The sequence below is a fragment of the Struthio camelus genome, chromosome 10 (assembly GCF_040807025.1).
Source record: "Struthio camelus isolate bStrCam1 chromosome 10, bStrCam1.hap1, whole genome shotgun sequence".
NCBI classification, from domain to species: domain Eukaryota; kingdom Metazoa; phylum Chordata; class Aves; order Struthioniformes; family Struthionidae; genus Struthio; species Struthio camelus.
This window is the reverse complement of record NC_090951.1, coordinates 15,437,845-15,457,714: the sequence shown is the minus strand read 5'-3', so window position 1 is coordinate 15,457,714 and position 19,870 is coordinate 15,437,845. Positions and strand designations below refer to the sequence as shown.

The window sequence follows — 19,870 nt, the reverse complement described above, 5'->3', positions numbered from 1 at the left end:
GCAATTTAAATCAACACAATTCCATGAAATTTGGAATGGTCACAGAGAATGCCAGTAAGCATTGACTACTATACTTGACATTTATGGAGGTCTCTTACTTTCCTGACTTGGGTCTATGTAGCTTGTTTTTCCACTTATGTTTAGATTCCGCTTGTCTCAGGTCAAAACGACTAAGGCCTGAGAACACTGGGCAAAATTAGGTGGCCACTAAACGTGCTCAACAGTTACTACACCTGAAACCCTAGTTCCAAAATTCTAATTGGGATCTTTCCACTGCACATCATCTTGTTCCTTCCCCTCCCACCCCATACTTAATACTGACTGTATACGAGCGTACTGTCTACAAAGGTGTTTACTTTGGAGTGAAATACTTCATGATAACTACTTCATACAAACTATCATGTGACAGCCATGTGTCATTGCTTCCACATTAAGAGATTCCCCTTAAGGTAGCACTCAGCCCAGGACTGCATACGTCGTTACTGAAAAATGCACTATACAACTGTCCACCAGGTATAGGGCAGGCTGACTAGAAAAAGCTTGAAGTACAAGACTGTTTTTATGTCCCACTGATTTGGAACTGTTACATTATGAGCCAGGAAATGATTATATCTCTAGTGACCAGTCCTCGTTCACGTAGGAAGAAAAGACGCAGTTCCAGCAAGAAGGCAATTTGCAGGTATGCAGTTACAGTACTGAACAAACACACATAGTCCATTCCCTGATGAAACAAAACCCATAACTTTCTGAGAAAAAAAAACAATCCCAATAATGGATTATTTAAAGCCTCCAATAAAAGCTTGCTTTGATGAAAACTAAGCAGAAAATTAGAGAAAATGGAAACAGATTTCATTTATACCTTGTGGCTATGAAAACAGTAAAAAAAAAAAAAAAAAAAGAAAGAAAAAGATCATGAAAGGCTGCAGGCTCCAAGCTACTGTTCCTCATCCCGAACCACAATAGGACGGGAAGCTCATAAGGTTACACATTTTCGCTCTTACAGGAAAAAAGACTAGAAGAGAAATTCTAAACTCTATAGATGTCCCCTATCCTATCAAAACAGAGCTTGACAATAGATTTTTAAAGCAAATTTTCAAGAGACAGATGAACAAATCAGTATATAATAGATTAAGCGTTTTGCTATTGCAAAGATTTGAGGATTTTTTTTTTTTTAAGAGAAATTTAGAAAGCATATCAAACCTTGTGTAAAAAATCCTTTAATCATTCTCAAGCCCTTCTTCTACATTTATTGCTAGTGACAGAAGAGTCAAATACAACAATGTAATAATTAATGCCTCTATTAATTAGTAATTACCGTAATTAAGTTTCTATAGCACTTTTCAATTGAGGATGCCAACTGCCTGACAAGAGATAAGGGATATACTATGACTTACACAGCTTAGTAGTCACTTGTGTAAACAGTCTATTGCCTTTGATGAAGCTATTCACAAAAGCAACAACTACATCTTAAAAATAAGTATAGTTTTTGAAATAAATGAAACACTGTTTCAGATATTCAAAAAATAAACGTATGTTTAACAAAAGGGCAGAGTTAGCTCTAGGCATAGGCAAAGTAGGGAGCTGCCTAATGCAGGGACCGTTGGGGACAGCAAACCTGCTATGACACTGCCATCTGCTTTACCTATTAGCAGTAAACTGTATGGAGAGATCTTGACAGGTGAGTTTTATGGCTTAAAGGTTTTTCACTAACCCAACATCTTATCCCTAAAAGTGAGAGATTCTACAGAGTCATTCCAGTGACTGCCTCCATCTCCATAAGGAAAAGAGGCCTCCTTTCAGAACCTGATTATTTCTTTCCCCAGGATCATGGAATCATGTACTTCCTTCAGGAAGAAACTAAAAGAATTAAGAGAAGATAAAAAGGTACTTTAAAAAAGAAAAATCCACCCATATCTGCCAACTTCTAGAAAATCTAGTAACAGAGAGCTTCTATAGAAGCAGGCTTTCTCTCTTGTCGGTAGGTTTTTCGGGCTTGTATCATCTTGTTTCACTTTTCTCTTTGTCTCTAAGACAAAGGTTACATTACTGCTGTCATTCTTAATAGCATCATAGTGATACTTTACTCATATGAGTGGTTTTGTCATATCAATTTACTACTTCCCCCCTGGGATTTATAATTCATCATTTATAATTCATCAATTAAAGCATTAATTGGTACTGCTAAGTAGCATAAAAACTAAAAGCTCCAATCGTAAACTTTGCAGGGTCTCCTGCTCTTTTAATTCAGTATGGGAATTACAGAAACTAAATAAATAGTTCAATTAAATGAGTATCAGGCACCATCCATCTCCCCTCCACCTCGCTGAATTCTTTCCTCCCATGAAGCTAGATACTACATCAGATTCTGCTTTTTACATAAAAATAATTAAATTCATCTAAGCTATCCTGGATTAAATGAAAACAAGATACAGACTACTATGAGTTAGTTCCAGTAAATTTTACCAATGCTGTTGTAGTATAGTTACAATATAACATTCTGTGCACCTGTTATTTTGAAAATTATACTTTCAGACAGCCCAGACAAAACAGAACTGTCTCATGCTACTCTTTTCAACCAGCAAACAGGCTTTAGAGATAACAGAATATTACCATCTTTGTTTGGCAAAGCACACATCAGTTCAAATTTTGGAGTGTGAAACAACAACATATCCTAACCACTAGCAACCTCAAAGTATGTAAGATGCCTTAAAGGAAAAACAAAACAGTTCTACTGCTATTTGTCTCATTTTTCTTTTTTTTTTTTCTTTTTTGATTAAGCATTATTTATAGATAGCTACAAACAATACTGAGATAAGAAAAAGAACTAACGGAACTAACAAAGCATGACAGTAAACAGCTTATCAGCAATAGTTATTTTTTCCCTCCCCTTTTCCCTCTCCCCACCCTCATGAAAGTGGAAGGGGATCTAGAATTTATAGGCTTGCTGGAAAAATGCACTTTAAAGATTTGGAACAGACAGACTCGGGAAGAATGTGACAGTTATCAAGGTCCGTATATAGCAACTTGCCTAGGGCAAGCTACTCAACAGTAAGGACAGCACTGTGAAGTAAGCTCACAATAGACCAGTCTGGCTCATCTTTCTGAGTTGACCTAGCAGCCCAGTGCAGTGATTGAGAGCGCCACAGAAAAATAATGCAATGCAGATTTCGGGTCAAGCTGTTTTCCTCTTACAGGATGTGTATTCAGATTTGGAAGAGACAGAAAACAAATATTCCAAAAGGTAACTGTAATATTTATCTAAAGACGTCTTAGACCTAGATTATGTGACTCTTTGCAAATAGTTTTTGGTTTAGAATCACTCTTTTTTTTTTTTGGGGGGCCTTTAAGATCTAGTAAAACAAAATGCCTGGCTCTTGCTGTTCCCGTAAGGCAGTTGCTTCCAGAAAGTTGAATTCAAAGCATTTAGAGAAGGTTGTCAAGACAATATAGATTTATAAAGCATGAATAAAAGCATCTAAATATATTTTGTTTCTAGTCTGAAACTATTCCTATACTCACCAACATTGGATTTCAGAAGAATTTATTAGAAAACTCGTTCTTGAACTGCACTGTCATACAGCCTCAAAAGGATACAGACGCAAGTCACTGATGCAGTTCCTTTATTAATTTTTAATAAAGTCAGGATGATTTTTCCTTTATTATAACTTTTAGTTACTCAGCTACAAAATCTGTGGGAGAAGTTCAGCAGTAAGTAAAGTAGTAACAATTTCACAATTTCATAGCAGGGAAACTGCTGATGGGGGCTGTATAAGCTTCATCAGCAAATTCTGCTCAGGCATTTCAATCCTGATCTGCATAATCTATATTATATCTGACCTGGAACTCTTGGAGGCTGACGCTGTCAGTTTTACAAATTGAACCTTATAACTAAGCAATGTGAATCAGGCAAATACTTTTCTCCACAGTACACAGGTAGAAGTGAAAAGAATGTTTAGGCTATCTTTGTGACTTAAGAGACTTCTACCCTTTCCAAATAGTAAATCATCAGTGTACAGGCACATTAGGGATCATCAAGAGATATCTGCTAACGGATAGATGAAGGGAAGTGCTGCCATCTTTCATTTCCTAAGGGAGGTTCCTCAGGTAATAAAGCTAGCTTTCAACTGAAAGTGCACTGTGTTGGGGTTCACGTGCCACTAGCACAGCTCAGAAGGAAAACATCAAAAGGCCTGAATCACCAAGGGAATCTTTTTAAATCAGAGCTTTTCAAAATTAGCCACCAAGCCTTCTGGGACATCATCTTGGATCCAAGTTATAGGTAAAGGTTAGAAAGGAACTAATGAGGTTGCCCTGAAATAATGTTGATTGAGGAATATTGTAAGACTTTGTATTTTAAACCATGTTAGATCAGTACTATTGCATAGCCTTACATAAACACGATTTAAATAGCATCTCCCAAAGCATAGATTCCATTATTTTTTCAAATAATTATTTTTGAAAAAATTCATAGGCAGTAGTCATGTATTTGTCCAAATTTATCAACGCAGTAACCACCACTGGTCAGTTTTTATGAAACCAATCAAAGGTACTTTTGCATAAAATGAAACACATAAGACATGTAAGTGTACCTATATTATATATACAGGCACAGGTCTAAACTTTTGAAAAATCTGGTCCTAACTAAATTCCCTGCTTGCAAATCTACTATAGGTACTCTACCTTTACACTCTTCCCCAGTTCTCAGTGCTCTACATTTCAGCAGAGCTGCAAGTTTCCTTCCTTCGGGGTTTCCTGAGGCTTACAGGGAGGATAATGAGAGCATAAGAGAAACATGCTCCTTTCTTCCAATGCTTATAGTAGTTCTCGGTTGCAGAAAGAGAAATTGCTGAGAAATTCCTGTATGTTCCTTGAGGATCCAAGAGCGAGCACGCTAACTATGATTTCTCCTCATTAACACGATTCATTGTCCTGGCTTTTTAAGGGAGAAGATAGAATTTATTTTCTGTACTGAATAATACAAGTCCAATAAAAGGAGAGATATTATTCTGCTACTTAGAGTCTTTACCTGAACTAAAACACTACTTGGTTATGAATTCTTTCTATCTAGAATTAATATGAAAACAGTTTGGGGCTAAATTCTGGCACTGAGTCCAAGAACTAAAACAAAAATGAAAACAAAGCAAAAAACCCATCCCAATAAAAAAGTAAGTACAACAGCAGAAAAAAAAAATGTCCTGTTTCATCACTGCACAAGCACAGATAGGCTATTCCAAGCCTCTTCAACTCGCTGAAATTCCACTGGACAAAGAGCCATAGCTCCACTCCTATGCAAAGTAGCCAGTTACAGTACATCAGCTGAATAATTAGCTATGCTTTATGGGTCTCCTAAAGATGCCTAAACAAGGTGGGCAAAGTAATTATACTGGATTTGGGGCACTGTGACTTTGAATACAAGAGAGATCATTTTCCCTGACTTTATCCACAAGAATGCAGGAATGCAACGATAACTTGCTTTTACCAAGATCAAAGTTGAACTATGTTGACAGGAATTAACCGAATACAGTTTTTTCAGCAAGTCACGCTCTGAAGCGGACTGCAGTAGGATGTGATCTTCTCATTATAACAGAGAATATCAACAAACGACAGACAATTTTTTATTTAAATATATTTCCAGAAGCATCACCAATTTCCCCCTTCCCTTTGTTTTAGGAAAAGAGAAATTCCATTCAAATGAATGCTTAGTTTTTCAGCCAGACCCATGAAACAACACTGACGACATACAAACACTGATCATAAAAAGGATGTAAGAATCAGAAAAAAAGACAGTTGCAGGCTATCTCTAAATAATGACTTGCATTACTGAAACAGAGGCAAAGATACAGCCAGTGACCCAAAAAAAAAAAAAAAAAGTAGCTTTTGGAAACTACTACATCAATCCTAGCACAATCTATATGAGAACCGTAGAACAGGAGTGTAGGAATGCCCATCAACATTTTCTCTTGTCTATGAAAGTATATAAAACCTTACATTTCAAGATTTAATTGAACCTCCAAACTTTTATGTACTTAAACTCGGCCTTTAAGGATACACATTTTGTTGAGGAGCTTCTCACACTTCGTTTATAGGCTTCCAGTGCTGACCTCCTTTCAGGACAGGACACTGGGCTAAATAAAATGTAAGCTGATCTAGTATGGTAACAGCCTTGGACATAAAGATGATATCTATGTAGTTAAAGGGAAGACAGAAGGTATGAAATAATGGATATTGAGACTTACAACAATGAGAAATTTTGTATTATTGTTTACAATTATTATTCAAAATCTCAGACTCAGTATGAAGTAATTTGAAGTTTGAGTCAACTCTCATTAAGCAGTGTTTCACCTCACAAGTAACTTACTGATTTCAAATTAAGAACGCCACAATCAGGTCTTAAAGGTGAAGTTCAATTTTTTGCAAAATATCGGTATAAATCCCATGAACCAGGTAGAGTTTGCACAGAATTTAAAAGGCATGTAACTCTTGTGTCAACTTTTTGCTCAGGGATCAATTTTGCCTTAACATACAAAGCAAACTACAGTGAAAGAAAGGTTATTGCATAGCATTTAAAAGAAAATATGACATTCAAGGAAAAGTAAATATCATAGTCTCTGTAGTTTTCATCTCTTCAGATAGTTGTAAACTAAAAATGAATAGGATGGTTATTAGTTCACTCAAAAGGTGTCTGCATCACACATACAAAGCAGGTACACAATTGCACATAGATATTTATATGAAATCCAAGATCTCTTAAAAAAAACAAAAATAGAAAAAAACTGACGAATATAGAGGGCTCAAAGTGCCTATTTTTGAAGCATTTTTGGCCCTCATACGTAGGCGCAAAACATAATATATAGTTCACAATAAGTAAATATCCCAACAAGTTATCAGTAGAATCATTCTGACCTAGGAGAATTTATTTCCATCAAGACTGCCACCCCAGATGTTGTATTTCTTTGTTGCAAGAAAAAAAAAATATCTAGAACCAACCAATTTACTTTTTTCCAACTTTCCCTTAGGATAAAGAGAAAAAGAAAGGAGGCAGCATTTGATTTGGGCCTCTAAAAGATATTAATTACACCCCAAAAACAAACCAGTATGGTTTTTGGATGCTAGAAACACCCATAACACTTATCTTACATTTATCCATTGCTCAGTCTAACATGAAATGAAGGTGAGGAAGATAATAATCTACTTCAAATTACAAGAAATCTCATCTAATTAATCTCTTATTATTTATTGTTTGGGCATTAGCTAGTTTTTATATTACATATATAAAAGATGATATAAAACTGTGGTTTAGATTTATGTGACGCAGAAGTAAATATTAGTTAGATTCTATTTTATTTGCACATTTTTGCAATGTTGCTCTGATAATTACAAAGGCAGTTTCCTGCACCACAATGTATATGGTTTATGATGGGTATAATGACACTCCCTTTCATTACACAGGTCTTGATTTTTTGGTGGGGGGGGGGGGGGAGAAGGGGTATTTAAAAAGCTACCAAGATCAATTTATGTTTCCGAATTGAAATAAAAGAATAATTGCAAAGAATTTACAGAGTCTGTCAATAAAATAGAAAAACAACACATTCAGAAGTACTTTCTGGAAAAGGAAAGACATTATTTCACAGTCTAGCACTATTATTTAAAAAAAATGCAGGTCCTTTTTGCCATTACTATCATCTACAGATAATAGTTAACAACTTCGTATTATCTAATTCTAATTTCTGGGACATCAAAAGACATGGCGCTACTGGAGAGAGTCCAGCGGAGGGCTACAAAGACGGTTAGGGGACTGGAGCATCTCTCCTCTGAAGAAAGGCCGAGAGAGCTGGGCCTGTTTAGCCTGGAGAAGAGAAGACTGAGAGGCGAGCTCATCAACGCGTACAAGTATCTGAAGGGAGGCTGTCGAGAGGATGGGGCCAGCCTCTTCTCCGTGGAGCCCAGTGACAGGACGAGAGGCAACGGGCACAAACTGAAACCCAGCAAGTTCCATCTGAACATGAGAAAAAACTTCTTTCCTGGGAGGGTGACAGAGCCCTGGAACAGGTTGCCCAGAGAGGTAGTGGAGTCTCCTTCCCTGGAGATATTCAAAACCCGCCTGGACGCGATCCTGGGAAATGTGCTCTAGAGGACCCTGCTTGAGCAGGGGGGTTGGACTAGATGATCTCCAGAAGTCCCTTCCAACCTCAACCGTTCTGTGATAGGCACATCATAAATGGTTTGCTTAATCATTTAACATGGGGCTTTAACATGCATTTCTAGTAGCTCTACAGCTTTTAATTTTTACTTAAATTTTAAACACGTGAATTCATGCATGTACTATTCCTGTTATTTCCTGCAATTCAGAGGGTTTGGGTTTTTTTTAATTATTTAAATGCTTTTAAGTAAGATGTTGTGCATTAACATGTACATTTGTTCAAATTAAAAATATGTACTGCAAAATACCTGGCACACTTTAGACACTTCTGCCATAATTTTATTTATTTTAATGGATGTCTAGTTTGACCAACAATTTCTGGGGCATCTGAGAAATACATGCATTGACTTTTGACTACTAATCTAAGTATATACCAAACTAACTCAAGGTTTTTCACCACTGCAGGCAAAATTCAGTTTGTAGAACCAGAATCAATACTGCAAGAACAGCAACAGGGGATGAAGAGGAGAAGGAAGAGGGGTTAGGGGCCAGGGCTGTCTCCTGCACTGCCATACACCCGGCCCTGTTGTTTGCCACTATTTCCTGGGAGTACAGAACCACTGTTCCACCCCTCTTCCTGCAGCCACCTCCCCCCTTATCAAAAGGGGAAGCCATCTTTTTCAGCCTTTAATCCCTGTTACTAACCCTTAATTTGCAGTTATGTATAATCTACTTGCCCAAAAATATAGTATAAAAAAAGACTGTTCTTTTTGCATTTAAAAAAATCCATTCGTGCTTATCATGACCCTAAAATTGAGAAATATCTGGCAAAAGGAGTTCTAGTTGTTATTTTAAGCTTGTTTCATCTGGAACCTGTTGGAAGCAACAGATCTATTCTTGGCCTTCGGTATGTGTGGGGGTGGGGGGAGGAATGGTTCTAAAGATAATATAGATCAAAATTTATTCATTTTACCTCAAGCACCTAAGAGGACAGCTTTTATGTATGTATTTACTTTCACTGCCTCAGACAAAGAGATAATATGGGCAAGTGTTCCAAGTAGCAGAACTGGAAACAGGAAGTATTCACCAGGTTTGCATTGCTTACAAAGACTTTTTGTATGATCTTCACAGACCCTTGAGGCTGCTTCTTTGTCTTACCCTACACATGCATAAAAGGGGAAAAATAACTTGTTGCCTCGTCCATTACAACGTTTTAGTCTTCACTGATGACTTTCGGTAAAATATTTAAGTGCCAATTTTTGCTTTCAAAAAAGTACATACAACACCTCTTAGCCTTAAACTAGAATTTTGCTTTAGTAACTGTTAGCAAAACTAGACTGTTAGTCTTTGAAATCAGGAGTGGAAGTGTCATTTAGCTGCTGAATCCTTCTCATACTTACAGACACAACATAAAATAGCCCAATCCTCCCTTCTGCATTGTTACTTCCAGCACATGTTTAATTTGAATAGCGTTAGTATAAGCTTATCAGTACTATATGAGTGGAGCTGGATGCACAAAAGACCCTAAGCTACCTTACTAACTTTTTTGAACCACTTTACTACTGCTGTGAAAAATAACAAGTCATTTGCTACTTGAGTAGAAGTGATGGGGGACTTACTGCACATGTCTGAGGAGCTCATTGTACCCATTCAGGATAGCAACAGACATTAGGTTTAAGATCCTACAGAAAAAGAAAAGAAAAACAGTTTGCTATGATTTTTTATCTCTTTAGGACATCCTGATCCCATGCAATAGATGTTTACTCAGAATTTGGAAATCCCTAAATCTTACTTGTAAAGTAGTCTGCAATCTACATTACCATCTTCTACTTAGAACAGTTGGCTAATACATTAGTACATTAGCTCCAGAGACAGGTTCTGGTATAGTCTAACCTACTTCTGCCTAACCTGCCTTCATACTCAATACTCATTTCACCTGAACAGTTCATCTTGATTCAGCAGAGACTTAGAACTAACAAAAAAGGGCCTTGTTGACCAGTCAGCAGGGAAAAAAAAGTATGAAAAGACTATGAGGCATATACAGGCATACTCAGAACAGCATCTCTCCAACTTTGTAAATAAACGTAAGTCTTGCAAAAAGAAAAAATGAAAGAGAAAAAGCATTCTCTTTGATATTTATGCAATCATTTTCATTTTATACCTTGTCTCTCAGGCCTAACACAGCACGTTTTCTTTCCAAAGAATTACTAAATCATTTTGTAAGGGATAACGCCATCCTCAATTGATCTCTTCTAGTCGTATCATCCTTCTTTTGACATAGCTTTTGCCAGTAGGGGGAGGAAGCTATTATTTGATTTAGCTCATTCTGATGCTGTGCCATAGCTAGGCTCTTTGCCCTTCTCTGTCAGCTCAGAACTGGCAATGAACTCTCCTTCTCCCACATGTCACGGAAGCGCTAGTCTATACTATATATCATTAGCTGAGATGCTTCCTGTCGGGCACTCAGCTATTATTACCCAGAGGTTCCTGCACTTGACAGGAAAAGGCAATGCTGAAGGTAGAACGTCTGTGAGCTGGAGCAGTGCTGGAGGGCATCTGAGCTCATTACTCATTTCACCATCTGGAAGCAGCATATTTATTGTTATGAGACCCTACCTCTGCCAGGGAATCTTATTTCTGAGATTATCAATACACTCAGTGTAGGCCAGCTGCTCAGTTAATTGATAGTGTTCCAAATCCACACACTGCAATTGCTTTGACTGAGCAAAATCAGCTTGTTTGATTCATTGTAATTGTTTCTGGTTTTAACTAATAGAACTGAATGAAATAAAAGTCCATAGCTTTCAGTTCATTTTTCCCCCTTGCATAAAAAGCCAAACTGTTTCAAAGCTTAAGAAGGTAATAAACATAGCAACGCACGTACCATGTTCCCACACGCAGGCTAAACAAACATGCAGGCTCTTTTTCATTGTTCTGGGAATGAAGTTAAGAAGCTGATCTGCAGCTCACGTACTACACTAGTTCTATACTTTTCATATAGTCTATGAAAGATGAAGGAGTCAAGTTTGAGGACTCTCCTAAAAGGAGGACTAAGAACAGATACTTTCCATTTTAAAAGGTCTGCCCAGAATACCTGAGCTCCCTTGATATTATACCTACTGAAGTAATGCTAACCTACTACTTTGCAAATCTACGACGATGATTAAGGGATTGGAACAATCCTCATACAAGGAGAGGCTAAGAGAGCTGAGACTGTTCAGCCTGGAAAAGAGAAGGCTCAGGGGGATCTTACCAGTGTTTATAAATACCCGACAGGAGGCTGTAAAGAAGACAGGGTCAGACTCTTCTCAGTGGTGCCCAGCGACAGGACGAGAAGCAACGGGCACAAACTGAAACACGGGAAATTCTGCCTGAACATAAGAAAATAGTTCTTTACTAGGAAGGTGGTTGAACACCGGAATAGATTGCCCAGAGAGGTTGTGGAGTCTCCATCAATATCTCCATGACATATTCAAAACTTGATTGAACATGGTCCTGGGCAACTTGGTCTAGCTAGCCTGAGCAGGGAGGTTCGATCAGATGATCTCCAGAGGTCCCTTCCAGCTATTCCGTGAATTCAAAGTTTTCATTGCAAATAATATATCATAACACTAGAATGAAAAGGTTGCATTTCCTAGTGAACTAAGTGAGCACAACTCACCCAGGATACCACTCTAAGCATCCAGTAATCTTAGTGGCCAGAAATAAGAAATACTGTTTCAATAAAGTATTTTCAAAATGTTACTTTGTCTGGTTTTTTTTTTTAAATGCACATACACAAAACAAAAGAATTTAAAAAGCTGCATCATACTCTTTTGTCCTCAGATTTTTACTCTGTAATTTTCTTTCTATTTTTCCCCCACTCCAATTGTTTGACTTTGTAAGTAGTGCTATATCATTATATAATGACAGACCAGATTCCTACAATCAAGAATGCTACAGGAAGAGCTTGTCTCAGTCTACTCTGTATCTTAAATAATTAGGTTTTTCCTCTGGGCTAGTAATCAGAAGTTCCAGGATTATTCCCAAACTTGTGTCTCATAGATACCAGGCTTGATATTTTCCATGTGAAATCTTCCTCTCTTTTCCATTTAGTTCCTTAGTTTCCCTCATTTTTTGAATTAAATTGAAGGCTCCTCAAAATATTTCTTAATAGAAATTTCTCTCACCATTTGATTAGTGAACCAGCAGGAAGACAGCAAAATTTACTTTAGGGTTTTCAAACTCATAATTGTTTTCTGATCGACTATTCCACATAAAAATCGCAAATATAACTGTAGAAGAGGCCTAGGAGATATAGGCCTCAAGAACTCTCCCAGGGCACTAAGTTGTTTCTTGTGCCCTAGGAGATAATCGCTGCGCTTTTTAAAGGAGTGAGCTTTTCCTCCTGTTTCCTTGGTGACGGATCAGGAAGTGAAGACGAGCCTTCACTAGCAAGAGAGAGCACAGACCTAGCTATACACAGGTGATAATAATGAGAGATGCTTACATTTTGCATTAAATAAAACAGAAAATAGCTGTGGCACTCAATCTCCATGACACAACAGTCACCTAAACTTTTACAGCAAAACATCTACCAAAAAATCAGTCAGCCTCTGATCTCAATTTAAATCTGTCATTCACAAAGCTCTTTTTCTTTTCAGATATTACCTATTGGTTTCTGTATTCTTTCCTTTGAGAGCATGATCTTATTTTTCTTGCTGTTATTTTTGTTACCAGCTCCAGATTGGAAGCAATGAATTATATTCAAACATGTTTCCTACATAGTATAATATAAACAACTCTCAGAGGTGTCTGACCAGGTACTATGGCACGTATTCTGCTCAGATTTACACTTTATTAAATCTAGAGAAGTTCCATTTAACTCAGTAAAATTACTGAAACTATTCTGATTTAATTTAGCTTTGAAAAGCAGACTGTGTTCCTAAGCATCTATTTTCAAGTTACTATGGAAACAATTTAACATCTTGGTATTTGTGTCATAACTGACAGACAACTTCAGGTGAGTAATTTTAACAAAACTTTAATTTAAATGTTAGGTTTTTTGGTTTTGAAGTTTTTTTTTTTTTTTAACATTTAAGTAGGGGCACGGCATGGGCACATACAGGTTGGAATAAGACAATTTAACAAGCAAAAGCTCCCTCTAGCGGCAAATTCAAAGGAGGGCCAAGAACAATTGCTTAAACAGAAATCAGGAGGTCTCACAGCACATACGGTCTTATTCTGCCTCTTCAAACCACTGCCATTCTCTCTGCAGTAAGTTATAAGAATCTAGACATAGAGGAAAAAAAAATATTCCTTCATTCACAGGAGATATGAAAAAGAGAACAAAACAGTAACCAGACGATAAGGAAGTCCATGACCCTGATTCAGTAACTCCGAGAAGGTCAGCAGCATCCCAAACTGCCACAACAGACAGTATTTAAAACACTAACAGCAGCAGCAAAATTAGAGCTAGTTTTAGAAAAGTGACCTACTTTAGAGACCAGGCTTTTCTCCCCATTTTGGGGAAATTTGCTAAGGAGATTTGGAAGAGGCAATGAGAATGTTCCTTGAGCTGCGTACTTTGACTGAGATTCAGAATGAAGTAATAGTGCCCGCTATTTAAAAGAACTAAGAACTAAAGACAGAACAGTCACCCTACACTATTTTCAGCAGCACGTTACCTGATCTCCTGCCTCAGAGCTAAGAATATGCACATTCCCTAATACAGAGCCAATCTGCCTCCGCTCAACCTCCCCATGCCAAACTTCTGAGACCCAGGAAAAAGTTTTCCTGCTGCAATAAGGAGCAAGAGACAGGAGCTAAAGTGCTTTCCCACAGACTTATCATAATACTCTGCCATAAACATGTGATGTAACACAAAGCATATCTTTGTCATGACGGTGAAGTCTTTTTTGGCACATGATATTAAAGAACTGTTCCTTAGGTTTAATCAACAACGGTTAGAAAGCAACCTGGGAAGAGCTCTGGCTTTCAGAAAAGTCCACCCTTCTCGAACCTTGGACTTCTGAGAGACAAGGGGTACTTTGCAATTGACCAACTATCTCCACTGCAACAGGGCTCAAACATTAAAAAAAAAAAAAAAAAATCACGCATGCTGTCCTAAATAGGGACAGCTATTTTAGCGCAAACCGAGACAGGACATTGGTGGAAGTTTGCAGGAGTTTGTAACTGCTGTCAGCTTGAAGAGATAAGCAAAGTGGCCCTAAGCATTTCTGTATTTCCCCCGTTGCTCTCTTTTCAAGGATCAGATACAGAATAGCCTCACTGCTTACGGAGGTGAGGTGAAAATAACCTCCAATACTTTGCTACGTGCCAGGCTGCAGGCCCAGTATAATACAGATTACTTAAGTGACATTTAAAAGATAGGAAAAAGTTTGTGCACACACATAAAAAAGCCAAACTTTGGCATTCCCCTTTTGTCTCCTTTTCATCCACTTTTCCTGTGGCATCTGCAATTTACATTGCAGCTAGAGACATCACAGTATCTCATGAAAGGGATCATTATTACGCTTTAACTGTTACAGCACTAACCAAAATGCATGATCAGGACAAGTCTCCAAGAGCTGCAGCTTAATACTGCCAGCAGTCTTAGATGAGAATGAGGGACTTCAAGGAAAGCTCTATTTGATGATCTTAACTCTCCCAGTCTTCTGCAAGAATCATCTGACCAAATCATCAGAGCCATCTTTGAAGACTCTAAGTCTGGAAACCTACACATTGCTACTGTTCTCTGCAAACATAAATCATTTGTTTTCTATTCAGGCCCTTTCTCCCCTTTAGAACTATAAAAAGGGTCATTAAATAACACTGGAAGATTTTTCTTTCCTCACCTTTCCCCTCCCCAAACCTCTCATAAGAGGTCAGAAGTGAGTCATTATTCAAGTGAAAGGATATGCAGACAAGTTAACACATTTTCCCAGAAAACAAAGATAATAGATACATTAACAAGCAACTTCTATTTTTAATACCAGAGAGGATCTGCAAAACAATTTTTGCATTTCTCCTCATGAAGATACCTATTGTTCCCAAAGGCTGAAGAGTCTGTTAATAGCTGAAAGGTAGACATCTAATGTTTCTAGATCATTCTGAAACAGATTACTCTGCTCACGTTATTAGAGTGGTAGCTAAAAACACAGCAACAAAAAAAATCTGTTCTCACTTTAGTTTGTTATTCAAATATGTTTCAGTTTAGCAAAGTTTAGACAGACATTTGTTAAAGTTCCAGCCTCCTACTCCTGTTGAAATCAATAATAAAATTGAGATTAACTTCAACTGTATAACTTCAGCTTCAGTCTTGCTAAAGTAACCTTTAGGATTAAAGCAAATAATGTCACAGATAGGGGTAAGCGGTTAAACAAACGCAAAAAATAAATCTATATATGAGCTTAGACCTGCTCTTCTTTAGTGCACTAATCTGAAATCACGCTCTCTGGCCAAGAAGTACTGCCCCAGCTTATAAAACTGTTTAATTCTGGAAAATTTCAGCTATGACTATTTTCTGCATTTACGTAAACACAAAGACACATAGCGTACATAAGACTTCATTGGATGATATCACTCCAAAATAACATGCGACTCTAGACATCAATATGTTGTTAATACAAAGGAAGGGAAGGAAACAGATGCTCCCATAATTTAAGTTGAAGCATTCATCTTTTATTCGTTTTGCAGTCTTGCACTGATGGAAATAACTGACATTTCTTGTCAACTATTTTATCCAAGACATAACTGAAGAGTGCACGCACAATGGAAAATATTTACTAAAAGTTGATGTCCAACAGCTTCTAAATAAATTCTTTAAGCATTTCCTAAGCACTGACTATACTTCTGGAAATATTTTGACTCTTGGCTGTAATACGATTATTTACAAATATAAGCTCAAAGCGTAGAGGAAGCGTTCAGCCACAAGCCATCATCAAGCTGTAATTCAGTAACAGTTTTTGGAACTGCGTGTACTTTGTCCATGTCAAGATTCTGTTAAAAGCAGGACTGGCTCTTAAGATAGCCACAACCAATAGATTATTGGTAGCCTGATGAACAGCTATGGCTTCCTCTATGGAAAGAGGAAAGGATTAAGAAAGTTTCTTTCATCACATCCTACGTATGTCCTAACCTCAAAACATTATAAAGAGCTAGTTATCTGCATCTTTACTGCATCATTTCTTCTAAAAGGGTGCACACTCTTGTACATGTGCATGTTCAGAGGCAGCTTATTACCTGAAGAAGTCTTATTGTATTGGTTTTTACTAATGAATTCTTATGACTGTATAATACTTCTTCTTCCCCTAATCCCCATTCTCCCTGGCCTCCTCCACCCACCTATGTCCTTTCTTCTTCATTGTACCTACACACACACACACCCATTCACCTTCCCTCAAAAACCCTTTAATAGCGTAACACAGATCTGGGATTATAAAGAATGTTACTACGCACTAGCCAAATTCTGTGGATGAAAAGCTAGGCATTATTCATCTGCGAGTTAGCTATATATCTGAACAGAGCTAAATCCCATATGACTGCTCAGAGGTCTTTCAGAAGGATGACTCTCAGATGTCTGTCTTCTTTGCTGAATTAATATTAAACAACTGCTGTCTGTGCCCCAGTTAACTTCTCCAGCATTTTCTCTCATCTTTGTCTAAACCTTCGTATAGTCTGTGCAGCACCACCTAGCTACAATGCTTCACTTTACAGTTGTTACTTTCTCATAAATTCTTATAAATTGAGAAGGCCTAGCGTATCTTTAAAATAGTCGAGACATACTTTAGGAAAAATGTAAGTAGGTATGGGGATACCATAACGATAGCTTCACGTTTACCTGACAGGAGAATATCCTTGTTAGGCTGCTTTGAAATGAAGCAGTTAGTTCAGAATATACCTTCAATTAGATTAGAGAATACACACAACAAACCAAAGTAATACATGAGAGTATATTTTTCTTCAGCGAAAATGCTTGCATGTATTATAGAAAACAGGACCTAATAGGACAGAGTCTTGAACTATACACCTTTAACAATAACTGAGGTTCTTGGTTGCATCCAAATTTCGAGTATTAAAATACAACTCCTGTGCAAATCTGCCTTAGTATACTGCAATTGTGCTTTCGCATGCACTTTATAAAATGTGACCCTCTTCTTAAGAATGCCTTTAGTTCTCACTCTACACAGAATTAAAAGGCAAAATCTACCTGACCAGCAGGCCTATTGAATAACACACATTAAGAGTTCTCAGATTGCAAGTAAATTTAAATTGTTAGTAAAAATCAGAAGATCAGATACTTACAGCTCAAACGCTCATTCTATATGGAATACTTCAGGATTTGCTGCAGGCTGGGGAAAAAAAAAGACAAAATCCTTATATAAAGAAGCGAATGCAAGTGTAACTCACTTATATCACAAAACATGGTAATTAAAAACAACAGTATTTGTCAAGGCCTTGGCCTTTTCACTATGCCAAGGGTCTTTCCAGCACCTCAGTTGTTACACATACTGTACATCTTAATAAACTAAACCATTTTCCAAATATAATCCTATTAAAAACTTTTTGCCTAGCCCGGTTCCCAGTAATACTGTGAGATCTTTACATTAGAACAAGAAGGAAGCTGTGCCTTGTTCAGGAATTCAAAAAATAAAGAGATTGCAAGAGGGGTGGCTTTCACTTTTCCTCCTTGACTGCCTTTGAGAAAGTCACACATTTTAGAAACAATAAATTTGAAACTGATCAAATTTTTTGTTAAAAAAAAAAATATATATATATATATATATATATAAAAAGCGCATCCTGCATGCTTCAGTTGTGAATTGATTTCTGTTAAGTATTCACACTTTGTTCCCTTGGCTGGTTAACTATGTGCTATTTCTCTCTCACTGGATAACCTAAGCATTAAAAATAGTTATTTTCCAACTGAAAACTACCCACAAGTATTCAAGAACGTTTAATGAATCTATTTACAAGGTAATAAAAAAGTTTCAAAACAAATACTTCTTCGTTTCAAAGTTAATGCTTTGACTCCTTATCCAAACTAATTTTCACAACACCTTTGCTTACTACTAACATTTATATACCGTATTTGTATCAAGTCCCTATCGCAGTAAGCTCTGCATACCATAAAAATTCCCCCCAAAGTATACAGGTTTAGCACGTGATGAGAAACACCAGACAAAAAAACCCAAACAAATAGGACAGATAACAAAGCTGTCAAATAACAACAAAATTATGCTTAGACTAATAAGCTGGAATTTTAGCACATTAAATGCTTACCCAGTGTTAAGACATAGGTAAGAATAAACAGCACGTTCCCAATTTGTATGAAGAATTTGCATAGTACAATGGTTACAAATAAATTAATGATCTGGGTTGCAAATAACAGCTACCCAAAAGGAGGGGAAAGAAGGAAATTTTGTGTGTGTGTACGTGTGTGTACACATAATGCATATATTCTGCTGTATTCAACCAGCTCTTACTACAGAATATAATAACAATCCTTCTGAGCGTTCTCCAGAGCTTAGAAAAAAAAGCTTTTCATCTTGCTACAGGACCATAACAAACAGCTTGGTGATCCAACTCAGCACTTTGTAACGTTAGCTCAGAAACTGTATGACAAACTGTAGCTTTGAAACTCTCAACCTACCTTGCTCTGCACCACAGAGGCAGCTAGCTGACCAAGAGTTTATTGGGAAGAAAAAAAAAAAAAAAAAGAGTTAAAGTTGCTGAATTTTCTTTGAAGATGTTCTGATTTCCCCTCTCCCCCCCATCCTCAAAAAGACAACCTATCCATAGCCCTGGAAACTGTTAAGAGAGACTTCTGTGTGATGAACAATTAGCAGGAAACTCAAAGAATCCCTTCTCCCATGTTACTAATGTGACTTCTGTTGGGAGCTCTGTGACCTTTGGCAGCAGAGTCTGCAAGCAGGCAGAAACATTTACATTAGGAGAAACTCCTTGAGTTACAAAACAAACAAAATCACCTGAAAATCCAAACAGTACCTATAACACTTCATTTGCAAGAAAGATTTGTTATGTACCCTTCAGATAGAAGAACATAGTAGAGCCCAACTGCCTGAATAACTTCGCTTTTAAAAACATGGAATGCCATAAGCCCTTCCTCGTGCTAATTTGGAAGGAAGATCCCTCAATCTCTCCCCAGTAACAGATTGACACAGTATACAGCCTTTTGAGCTTGCTACAATACTAACTGCTTATGCTCCCCTATTTGCTGATGTGCACATCCACTTTGGAGCAGAAAACTGTATAGCACTTACATATTTATCTATAAAAATAAAAAAGAACAAAACCTCAGTTAGAAGTATATATTTACTATTGATTTACTATTGATTTTCTATCAGCTATTTAGCGATGTTCTATTACAGTTGCACGCAAATGACAGGGCCACAAACTCTGCATTGGCCTGAGATTCAGCTAACTGAACGAAATGCAGAAAACTACCGTAAATAACATGACAAATCACAGTGTAAGACACCCATAGAAGTTACAGAGAGTGCTGTGAGAATGGCTGGATTTCACAGATGGTTAAAGGGGAGCTATGGTAGAAACGGCCAAATGTGACAGATAATTGGAGGGGACTACTAAGGACCTTTTAGGGAATTCGGTTACGCAAGGCGAACAGCACCAAGGAAACCAAACTAGTAATGCCATATTATGCTGAGATTATCTAGGTAACGATATCAAAAATACCAAGTCTAGGTTGGAATGTAGCAAAACTCAGAC

The 19,870-nt window shown here is 37.3% G+C and overlaps 1 long non-coding RNA gene across 8 annotated transcripts in view; it reads right to left on the bottom strand.

The window, feature by feature from the left end:
• The window catches only part of LOC138068462 (uncharacterized), a 115,742-nt gene that overhangs the window by 93,033 nt on the left and 2,839 nt on the right, over positions 1-19,870 (bottom strand). For 2 of the 8 annotated variants that reach the window (XR_011143279.1, XR_011143280.1), the window contains exons 1-3: positions 18,913-19,025; positions 18,774-18,796; positions 17,426-17,472 (exon numbers count right to left, since the gene is read on the bottom strand). This is a non-coding gene — a long non-coding RNA (uncharacterized lncRNA). Of the gene's footprint in view, positions 1-9,759; positions 9,823-17,425; positions 17,473-18,773; positions 18,801-18,912; positions 19,026-19,870 lie in introns of those variants that run through there. The other 6 variants (XR_011143284.1, XR_011143283.1, XR_011143281.1 and 3 more) reach the window with 6 other exon arrangements.